Source organism: Oncorhynchus masou, chromosome 12, assembly GCF_036934945.1.
Source record: "Oncorhynchus masou masou isolate Uvic2021 chromosome 12, UVic_Omas_1.1, whole genome shotgun sequence".
Classification (NCBI taxonomy): Eukaryota; Metazoa; Chordata; class Actinopteri; order Salmoniformes; family Salmonidae; genus Oncorhynchus; species Oncorhynchus masou.
Genome location: NC_088223.1, coordinates 53173433 through 53185583, shown reverse-complemented (window position 1 = coordinate 53185583; position 12151 = coordinate 53173433). Strand labels below are relative to the sequence as shown.

Below are 12151 nucleotides of genomic sequence, written 5' to 3'. Positions count from 1 at the left end.
TGTTATCTAAACTCAGCAAAAAAAGAAGCCCTCTCACTGTCAACTGCGTTTATTTTCAGCAAACTTAACACGTGTAAATATTTGTATGAACACAACAATAATCAACAACAGACAAACTGAACAAGTTTCACAGACATGTGACTAACAGAAATGGAATAATGTGTCCCTGAACAAAGGGGAGGGGGGTCAAAATCAAAAGTAACAGTCAGTATCTGGTGTGGCCACCAGCTGCATTAAGTACTGCAGTGCATCTCCTCCTCATGGACTGCACCAGATTTGCCAGTACTTGCTATGAGATGTTACCCCACTCTTCCACCAAGGCACCTGCAAGCTCCTGGACATTTCTGTGGGGGGGGGGGGGGGGGATGGTCCTAGCCCTCACCCTCACCCTCCAATCCAACAGGTCCCAGACATGCTCAATGGGATAGAGATCAGGGCTCTTCGCTGGCCATAGCAGAACACTCACATTCCTGTCTTGCAGGAAATGACGTACGGAACAAGCAGTATGGCTGGTGGCATTGTCATGCTGAGGGGTCATGTCAGGATGAGCCTGCAGGAAGGGTACCACATGAGGGAGGAGGATGTCTTCCCTGTAACACACAGCGTTGAGATTGCCTGCAATGGCAACAAGCTCAGTCCAATGATGCTGTGATACACCGCCCCAGACCATGACGGCACCTCCACCTCCAAATTGATTCCACTCCAGAATACAGACCTCGGTGTAACGCTTATTCCTTCGACCTTAAACGCGAATCCAACCATCACCCCTTGTGAGAAAAAAACGCAACTCGTCAGTGAAGAGCACTTTGCAAGTCCTGTCTGGTCCAGCATCGGTGGGTTTATGCTCATAGGCGACGTTTTTGCCGGTGATGTCTGGTGAGGACCTGCCTTATAACAGGCCTACAAGCCCTCAGTACAGCCTCTCTCAGCCTATTGCGGACAGTCTGAGCACTGATGGAGGGATTTTGCATTCCTGGTGTAACTCGGGCAGTTGTTGTTGCCATCCTGTACCTGTCCCACAGGTGTGATGTTCGGATGTACCGATCCTGTGTCGGTGTTGTGACACGTGGTCTGTCACTGCGAGGACGATCAGCTGTCCGTGCTGTCTTATGCATCTCACAGTACGAACATTGCAATTTATTGCCCTGGCCACATCTGCAGTCCTCATGTCTCCTTGCAGCATGCCTAAGGCACATTCACGCAGATGAGCAGGGACCCTGGGCACCTTTCTTTTGGTGAGTCAGTAGAAAAGCCTGTTTAGTGTCCTAAGTTTTCATAACTGTGACTTAATTGCCTACCGTCTGTAAGCTGTTAGTGTCTTAATGAATGACTCCTCTCGTCAGTCAATGTAGACTACCGAATCGGTGAGAGAGAAGTTCATTTGGCTACCTAATTTGCATAGGTTACAGGTAGGCCTAGGCAGATAACATTCCATGAAGTTTGTGAATCACCACTACAGAAACAATAGGCAGTGGAGAGACTCTCTTCTCTGTATACATCAATGAGGTCGCTCTTGCTACTGTTGAGTCTCTGATCCACCTTCACGCAGACGACACCATTCTGTATACTTCTGGCCCTTCTTTGGACACTGTTAACAACCCTCCAGGCAAGCTTCAATGCCATACAACTCTCCTTCCGTGGCCTCCAATTGCTCTTAAATACAAGTAAAACTAAATGCATGCTCTTCAACCGATCGCTACCCGCACCTGCCCGCCTGTCCAACATCACTACTCTGGACGGCTCTGACTTAGAATACGTGGACGACTACAAATACCTAGGTGTCTGGTTAGACTGTAAACTCTCCTTCCAGACCCATATCAAACATCTCCAAGTTAAATCTAGAATTGGCTTCCTATTTCGCAACAAAGCATCCTTCACTCATGCTGCCAAACATACCCTTGTAAAACTGACCATCCTACCAATCCTCGACTTTGGCGATGTCATTTACAAAATAGCCTCAAATACCCTACTCAACAAATTGGATGTAGTCTATCACAGTGCAATCCGTTTTGTCACCAAAGCCCCATATACTACCCACCATTGCGACCTGTACGCTCTCGTTGGCTGGCCCTCGCTTCATACTCGTCGCCAAACCCACTGGCTCCATGTCATCTACAAGACCCTGCTAGGTAAAGTCCCCCCTTATCTCAGCTCGCTGGTCACCATAGCAACTCCCACCTGTAGCACACGCTCCAGCAGGTATATCTCTCTGGTCACCCCCAAAACCAATTCTTTCTTTGGCCGCCTCTCCTTCCAGTTCTCTGCTGCCAATGACTGGAACGAACTACAAAAATCTCTGAAACTGGAAACACTTATCTACCTCACTAGCTTTAAGCACCAACTGTCAGAGCAGCTCACTGCACCTGTACATAGCTCACCTATATTTTAGCCCAAACAACTACCTCTTTCCCTACTGTATTTAATTTATTTATTTTGCTCCTTTGCACCCCATTATTTTTATTTCTACTTTGCACATTCTTCCATTGCAAATCTACCATTCCAGTGTTTTACTTGCTATATTGTATTTACTTTGCCACCATGGCCTTTTTTTGCCTTCACCTCCCTTATCTCACCTCATTTGCTCACATCGTATATAGACTTGTTTATACTGTATTATTGACCATATGTTTGTTTTACTCCATGTGTAACTCTGTGTCGTTGTATGTGTCGAACTGCTTTGCTTTATCCTGGCCAGGTCGCAATTGTAAATGAGAACTTGTTCTCATCTTGCCTACCTGGTTAAATAAAGGTGAAATAAATAAAATATAAAAAAATCTGGTCCAAATATGATAATTAGGGCCTTCACGAAATCCAGCCATTAAAACAGAATTCAACAATATTCATAAATGTATTGACCTTAGGGAATCAAATAAACATTTAAAAAATGTTTTATTAATGTAATAAATTTGCTCAAGTTTATCATAAGACATGAACCCAATGAATCAGTGATTCGTAGTTCGTGCAACTTTCTGAAGAAGCAACGAGAATGCCCGTCTGCATGTGTGGTGCGCGCATCTTCCACTTTGTGAAGCCGTTAGCGATGATGCTAATGAAAACAGTCTTCTGGTAGATGGATAGCCTTTCCCAAAAACCTTATCAATTAAATACTAACTACAAAGTAGCCTATGCTTACCTGGCAGAATGATATCATGATTATTTTCATCAATCCAGTGGGTATTTGTTTTGCAAACTACAATGACAAGTGCGCTACAAATAAACAACTGTCGCTAGGTGAGTACTTGAATTAAATGGTAATTACACCCCAAAATGAACATTTCTCCGATTTTTTCCAGACCACATGTGGTCTCCTAACATGGCTTAAGCATTGGTGTGGACTTAGAAAAACAACAAGATTGGATGTTTTATTTTAAAAATTGATTGAAATTTGGGAAAGAACAAAACGAAATCAGGCAAAAATTATTACGGGTTTTATATGGCCCTACCTAACAATACCTTTTCATGAATCTGATGTAAAATCAGAAAGATAATACTTAAAGACTGATATAACCCTTACATTGTTTCAATATAACCTTTCATTTCTTTTCCATGATAATGAGGGCCATTTACCTCATTTTTATGTTTTAATAAAATAAATGTGAAAACATCAGCAACAATTCATATTGTGTAGTAAAACTGTAAATATGACTTTAATCTCAAGAGAAGACAGGTTAAATGTAAAAAAGTCCCTTAGAAAACAGTCCTGGGCCCATATCCACAAAGTGTCTCATAATAGGAGTGCTGATCGAGGATCAGTTTAATATTTTAGATCATAATGAATATGATTATATGGACAGAAGTGGACCTGATCCTAGACCAGCACTCCTAAACTGAGATGCTTTATGGATCGGGCACAGATAATATAGGCCAAGACAATATCCAAAACAACAATACACTGAATTCATAAATGGTCAGTCATTTAAAATTGTAAAGGCATGTCTTTCTCGACAATACAACACATTTTTCCAACCTGGGAGGTAAAGAAAATAATTATTCAATCATTTCACTGTGTATTTCAGATGGAATCAAGTCATTAGAATGTTCCAGAGGCCACCAAAATAGAGTGCATTTTCTGTTTGGCTGGCTACTCTATGTACTTGTGGAAAACACTGCAAAAAAGATTTATTTAAAATTGAAAAGGTGTCATGTCATAGCTGACACCCCGTAGTTTCAGCCAAATCGGTGGATCTTAATTCGGAGCAGATGGTTAAGAGTTTTTGGAAAACATGGTCACATCAACTGAGGGAGATTTTACCGAAATTCAGTTATCAAGCATTGCATCGGTTTATTTAAAATGTTCAGTGTAAATTGTTTCAGGGCCCTACGCTTAACATTTTTTTTTTTTTTTTTACAAGGAACACTCCTAAGTTGAAGTGCGCCTAAGTTGAAAAACGTTGGCGAACACAAAATAACAAAGGAAATTGAGGTATTAATGCTAGAATCCTTAAAATGGTCGCACTGTAGAGCCCCGAGTTAAAAGTAGTCATCGTGCATAGTTCTATGGTTTGTTATACTTTGAAATTAAGTTTATTTTAAATACATTTTAAGTGAAAAACCCGAGTCTGTTAACGTGGAATGGCCCAGAGGACAATTTATTGAAGCACTATAAACAGCCCAGCAATTCAAATACTCCATACAAAACCCAGACAATGAGGAAATCACTGTCCTCAAGTAGCTTAAGCATGCAGGTAGACCATGGCATTCATTTTGGTCCATCTCAATGTTTCAATTAGCTGTGTGGACTAATGACAACACATTGGAACTTTCATATTCAACCTTGTAAAAAACAAAATGTTTTCTAAAGTGAATATTGAGATGTCATAACATTAATCTTCATTGGGCAGATCAAATTAATCCTGCTGAAGAGGCTGAGAGCAATACTGAAATGTGAAGAGGTGCTCGAGTTGATACTGTACACCCACCAAAAAAAAAGAATAGGCAGAAACAGAAGGGTAAAATACTGAAAGCTATTTGCCTTTTATCTCAATGGCAGAACAAAGTTTAAATGAGTTGTTGCATCAGGACCTGCACATCTGATAAGAACAATAACACTGTTCGTGATAATGGCACGACTTAGCTTAACTGACATGGATGACTGCAGCACAATGATCCTGTGAGTGGCCGGAGTTGAAACAAGCTTGTATGGGAGGGATTCTGAGCATCAGCACTATGGGGGGCCCCACAATTGCATTCCCCAGCCTCCATAACTTGCGCTCTCCAAACATCCATCCATACCTCACCCACCTAGGGTCGACAACTGAAGACACTCGCTAACCCGTTCAATAGTCTATCCATAGATCTGAAGTAGTCCATACTAGAGGTCAACCGATTATGATTTTTCAACGCCGATATCGATTATTGGGAGGACCAAATAATGGACCGATAATAATGACAATTACAACAATACTGAACACTTATTTTAACTTAATATAATACATAATAACATCAATTTAGTCTCAAATAATGTAACATGTTCAATTTAGTTTAAAGAAATGCAAAAACAGTGCTGGAGAAGTAAAAATGCAATGTGCCATGTAAAAAAAGCCAACGTTTAAATTCCTTGCTCAGAACATATGAAGGCTGGTGGTTCCTTTTAACATGAGTCTTCAATATTCCCAGTTAAGTTTTAGGTTGTAGTTATTATAGGAATCTCTCTCTGTACCATTGGTATTTCATATACCTTGGACTATTGATTGTTCTTCTTATAGTATTGCCAGCCTAATCTCGGGAGTCGATAAGCTGGAAGTCATAAACAGCGCTGTGCTTCAAGCATTGCAAAGAGATGCTGGCAAATGCAGGAAAGTGATGTTCGAATAAATGCTTACGAGCCTGCTGCTGCCTGTCACCGCTGTCAGACTGCTCCAACAAATATTAAATCATAGACTTAATTATAGAAAATAAATACACAGAAATACAAGCCTTAGGTCATTAATATGGTCAAATCCGAAAACTATAATTTCAAAAACAAAACATTTATTCTTTCAGTGAAATCCGGAACCGTTCCGTATTTTATCGAACGGGTGGCAACCCTAAGTCTAAATATTGCTGTTACATTGCACAACCTTCAAATGGAATAATTCTGGAAAATTCTCGAAAATGTATTACGGTTAATTAGGAAGAAATGTTAGGAAGAAATGGTCTTTACACAGTTCACAATGAGCCAGTCGAACCAAACTGCTGCATATACCCTGACTCTGCTTGCACTGAACGCAAGAGAAGTTATTATTGCCTGCTAACATGAACTGACTTGCCTTGTTAAAAAAAAATGTATTCATATAAAGGATTGAAAAGGATTTGCCAGTAGATTGTCAACGTTATTCATGATGATGACTGCTTGTCTCTACGATTTTGAAAGTATGATGTTGACATGATCAATCCAATCAAAGCTACGGTAGATAAGGTGATTTGACATCCTTTTTATCTGTGGCCAATGACCATAAGTCTTATCGAATGGGCACTTCTAATAAAAATCTATGGCAGAAACCAACGGGGCTTGAACTGCCAAGCTCTCCCTGAAGATTCTAAGGTGACGTAGTGTCCCCATGAGTGACAGAACACTGAGCCAATCACAGCGCAACTAGAGAAAAGTACCAACGCCTACGCTCTGTGCTTTAACTGGCTGCCCCTCCACCACAGAAAGCACTGAGCTAAGCTGAAACGCCTGCATTTTGCAGCTGCCTTACTCAAGAGACCATGTATGTATGCAGCTATATTAACTGAAGGATTTGTATTTCATTACATTTTTGCAAACTGATATGTAAACACATTAATGCAAAAATAGGCCAATTATAATATATACAGTGGGGCAAAGAAGTATTTAGTCAGCCACCAATTGTGCAAGTTCTCCCACTTAAAAAGATGAAGCCTGTAATTTTCATCATAGGTACACTTCAAGGAGATTACTACTGTGAAGCATGGGGGTGGAAACATCATGCTTTGGGGCTGTTTTTCTGCAAAGGGACGAGGACGACTGATCCGTGTAAAGGAAAGAATGAATGGGGCCATGTATCGTGAGATTTTGAGTGAAAACCTCCTTCCATCAGCAAGGGCATTGAAGATGAAACGTGGCTGGGTATTTCAGCATGACAATGATCCCAAACACACCGCCCGGGCAACGAAGGAGTGGCTTCGTAAAAAGCATTTCAAGGTCCTGGAGTGGCCTAGGCAGTCTCTAGATCTCAACCCCATAGCAAATCTTTGGAGGGAGTTGAAAGTCCGTGTTGCCCAGCAACAGCCCCAAAACATCACTGCTCTAGAGGAGATCTGCATGGAGGAATGGGCCAAAATACCAGCAACAGTGTGCGAAAACCTTGAAGACTTACAGAAAACGTTTGACCTCATTGCCAACAAAGGGTATATAACAAAGTATTGAGATAAACTTTTGTTATTGACCAAATACTTATTTTCCACCATAATTTGCAAATAAATTAATTAAAAAGCCTACGTGATTTTCTGGATTTTTTTTCTCTCATTTTGTCTGTCATCGTTGAAGTGTACCTATGATGAAAATTACAGGCCTCATCTTTTTAATTGGGAGAACTTGCATAATTGGTGGCTGACTAAATACTTTTTTGCCCCAATGTATATAGTACAAGTCAAAGTTTGACACCTGCTCACAATTTTTTTTTTTTTACTAATTTCCACATTGTAGAATAATAGTGAAGACATCAAAATGAAATAACACATATGAAATCATGTAGTAACCATAAGTGTTAAATCAAAATACATTTTATATTTGAGAGTCTTCAAAGTAGCCACCCTTTGACTTGACAGCTTTGCAAACTCTTGGCGTTCTCTCACCCAGCTTCATGAGATAGTCACATGGAATGCATTTCAATTAACAGGTGTGCCTTGTTAAAAGTTAATTTGTGGTATTTCTTTCCTTCTTAATGTATGTGAGCCAATCAGTTGTGGTGTGACAAGGTAGGGGTGGTATACAGAAGATAGCCGTATTTGGTAAAAGACCAAGTCCATATTATGGCAAGAACAGCTCAGATAAGCAAAGAGAAATGACAGTCCATCATTACTTTAAGACAAGAAGGTCAGTCAATTTGGAAAATTTCAAGAACTTTGAAAGTGTCTTCAAGTGCAGTTGCAAAAACCATCAAGTGCTATGATGAAACTGGCTTTCATGAGGACTGCCACAGGAAAGGAAGACCCAGAGTTACCTTTGCTGCAGAGTATAGGTGCATTAGAGTTACCAGCCTCAGAAATCACAGCCCAAATAAATGCTTCACGGAGTTCAAGTAACAGACACATCTCAACATCAATTGTTCAGAGGAGACTGTGTGAATCAGGCCATCATGGCCAAATTGCTGCTTCTGCAAAAAAGGACACCAATAATAAGAAGAGACTTGCTTGGGCCAAGAAACACTAGCAATGGACATTAGACTGGTGGAAATCTGTCCTTTAGTCTGATTAATACAAATTAGATGTTTCGTTCCAATGGCTATGTCTTTGTGAGAGGCAGAGTTGGTGAACGGTTGATCTCCGCATGTATAGTTCCCACCGTGAAGCATGGAGGAGGTGTGAAGGCACTTTGTTGGTGACACCGTTTGTGATGTATTTAGAATTCAATGCACACAACCAGCATGGCTACCACAGCATTCTGCAGTGATACACCATCTCATCTGGTTTGCGCTTAGTGGGACTATCATTTGTTTTTCAACAGGACAATGACCCAACACTCCTCCAGGCTGTGAAAAAGTTATTTGACCAAGGAGGAGATTGATGGAGTGCTACATCAGATGACTTGGCCTCCACTATCACCCAACCTCAACCCAATTGAGATGGTTTGGGATGAGTTGTACCGCAGAGTGAAGAAAACACAGCCAACAAGTGCTCAGCATGAGGGAACTCTTTCAAGACTGTTCAAGACTGTTGGAAAAGCATTCCAGGTGAAGCTGGTTGAGAGAATGCCAAGAGACTGTAAAGTTGTCATTAAGGCAAAGGGTGGCTACTTTGAAGAACCTCAAATATCTATTTTGATTTGTTTAACACTTTTTTGGTTACTACATGATTCCATATGTGTCATTTCATTGTTTTGATGTCGTCACTATTATTCTATAAAGTAGAAAATAGTACAAATAAAAACCCTTGAATGAGTAGGTGTCCAAACTTTTGACTGGTACTTATACTGTATATACACACCACCATTCAAAAGTTTGCATTCACTTAGAAATGTCCTTGTTTTTGAAAGAAATCCAAATTTTGTCCATTAAAATATCAAATTGATCAGAAGTTTAGAGTAGACATTATTAAAGTTGTAAATGACTATTGTAGCTGGAAACGGCTGATTTTTAATGGAATATCTACGTAAGCCCATTATCAGCAACCATCACAAATGTGTTCCAATGAGTCAAAGTTTATCATTTTAACAGGCTAATTGATCATTAGAAAACCCTTTCGAATTATCTTAGCACAGCTGAAAACTGTTCTAATTAAAGAGAAATACAACTGGCCTTCTTTAGACTAGTTGAGTATCTGGAGCATCAGCATTTGTAGGTTCGATTACAGGCTCAAAAAAGGAAAGAAACACCAGTCTCAACGTAAACAGTGAAGAGGCGACTCCGGGATGCTGTCCTTCTAGGCAGAGTTTCAAAGAAAAAGCCATATCTCAGACTGGCATATAAAAAGAAAAGATTAAGATGGGCAAAAGAACACAGACACTGGACAGAGGAACCCTGTCTAGAAGGCCACCATCCCGGAGTCACCTCCTCACTGTTGACTTTCAGACTGGTGTTTTGCGGGTACTATTTAATGAAGCTGCCAGTTGAGGACATGAGGCATCTGTTTCTCAAACTCGACACTAATGTACTTGTCCTCTTGCTCAGAGTTGCATCTGGGCCTCTCACTCTTTCTATTCTGGTTAGAGACTGTTTGCGCTGTTCTGTGAAGGATGTAGTACACAGCGTTGTACCAGATCTTCAGTTTCTTGGCAATTTGTCGCATGGATTAGCCTTCATTTCTCAGAACAAGAATAGACTGACGAGTTTCAGAAGAAAGTTGTTTCTAGCCTGTAATCGAACCCACAAATGCTGATGCTCCAGATACTCAACTAGTCTAAAGAAGGCCAGTTGTATTTCTCTTTAATTAGAACAGTTTTCAGCTGTGCTAACAATTGCAAAAGGGTTTTCTTATGATCAAATTAGCCTTTTAAAATTATAAACTTGGATTATCTAACACAACGTGCCATTGGAACACAGGAGTGATGGTTTCTGATAATGGACCTCTGTACGCCTATGTAGATATTCCATTAAAAGGAAATCAGCCGTTTCCAGCTACAATAGTCATTTACAACATTAACAATGTCTACACTGTATTTCTGATCAATTGTATGTTATTTTAATGGACAAAAAAATGTTTTTCTTTCAAAAACAAGGACATTTCTAAGTGACTCAACTTTTGAACAAGACACACACACACACACATATATATACATACATACATACATACATACATACACACTAAACGGGTAGGGCTCAAAACCTGCCCTGAATGACAGGTCTCCACTGGTCATAATTATACCTCAAATGGTGACTAAACCGTAGCTGACAAAACACAGGTTTAGTTTCCTACTAAATCATATTCAACGTGGTGTTTTCATCCAAGTTATCTAACTGATCCTCCTCGTACAGGCCACACGGGCTCTGTCCAGGAAGAAAGAAAAAAAACACTTGGAGGTTGACATCAATACACCACTTAGCTGGCTATGCATTACAGATATGAGCTTATCAGGCAAGCCAACTGAAATTATAACGGTTGTAGTTTATATCCACAGGCAATTAACATTGCAATGGTGAGCAAGCAGCAGATGATGCTGGCTACCTCCGTGTCCCCAGAGAAGAACGATCGTGTCGTTTCCTTGGTCTGTCGTGAGACAGCGCAACAGCCAGGTTTACCCATAGCTACGATGACATATCAAAACTCCTACGAAGCTCGCCCAGTAGAACATTTACAAAGCTGTGCAAACAAACATTTGATGAAGATGCTTCATATAATTTGAGTCGGGTATGCATACACAGTTTAATTGAGGGCGAGATACCTTGCCCAACGCTAATGTCATGTTCAGTGGGACGCCGGGCAGTCACACAGCGCCTGGTTGGACAATATGGTCAGGTTGGATGGCTGGCGGACTCGACCGAGAAGATGAGGGGCGCTATCAAGCTAGTAGCTAACTGGCGAACATCGACTCAAACAAAGGCAACGCAGCATGGCGAGGTAGCCAATAGGATACACATTAAATAGCCAAGTTGAGAGCAAATGCTTTATTAATGTATGGCTCATGTTTTTTTTAGACAATGGTCGATTTTTAAAATGACAAAGGGTACCCCCAAAAACATCTTTACCTGAATATTAGGATTAGCCCACGTTTGCTAGCTAGCTGGCTCTGGGTGGCGGAGGTGATGCTGTGTTAAGGGAGAGAGAGAGGGAGAGAGAGAAAAAGCACGCTTACCCGTTCTCGCGGTTTATCTTCGTTGGTGGTTGGCTCTCGATATTTTTACCGCGTCACTGATCAAATATAAAACTAACATAAAGAGTATCTGGTTACTGGCATTAGTGACTTAATTCAATGTGAATGTTTCAAATCCCAGTTGACAGCGTATTTCTGTTTAAATCCGCATCCTTGAGTCAGATCTTTTCACGCTGCTTGTGCAGCACGGCGTGATACGAAACACAGGCAGTCCTCTACATTTGACAGAAACATAGGCAGTCCTCTACATTTGTCAGAGTAAAGGCAAAGCAATGGTGGTAGGCTTCTCGCAAGGATATACGAAATCGTTGATAAGTTAGCATCGGAGAGATATCCGCAATTTCCTAGATAACCTCCGACGGTTGTCCCCTAATTCCGTTCGTTCAACAGGGAGGGAGAAAGAAAGAATGAATGATACGGGGGGGGGGACGAGTACGCTCAGTCAATCACATTCATACCGCGGAGACACGCAAAGCCTCCAGAGTGGTGCTGTCCCTGGTTCATAATTTCAGCCTGATTCCAACCCAACAATTTCCGTTTATTAGTCGCAATATTGGGCTCCTTTGTGGACCCCATGCATACACGGTATCCTTTCTGCAAATGTGAACAGAGAAACGTTTTTTTTTTTATGGGGGCGGATGAATATTGAACATTGTGTGTAATGAGTCAGGTAGGCCTATA

At 40.9% G+C, this 12151-nt stretch overlaps 1 protein-coding gene across 4 annotated transcripts in view; it reads right to left on the bottom strand.

Moving 5' to 3' along the window:
- Positions 1 to 11856, bottom strand: part of LOC135550390 (spectrin beta chain, non-erythrocytic 1-like) — a 99828-nt gene extending 87972 nt beyond the window's left edge. For all 4 annotated transcript variants that reach the window (XM_064981145.1, XM_064981146.1, XM_064981148.1 and 1 more), the window contains exon 1: positions 11453 to 11856. The gene's annotated coding sequence lies outside the window, so the exon portion shown is untranslated. The remainder of the gene's footprint in view (positions 1 to 11452) is intronic.
- Between the last annotated feature and the right edge of the window lie 295 nt (positions 11857 to 12151).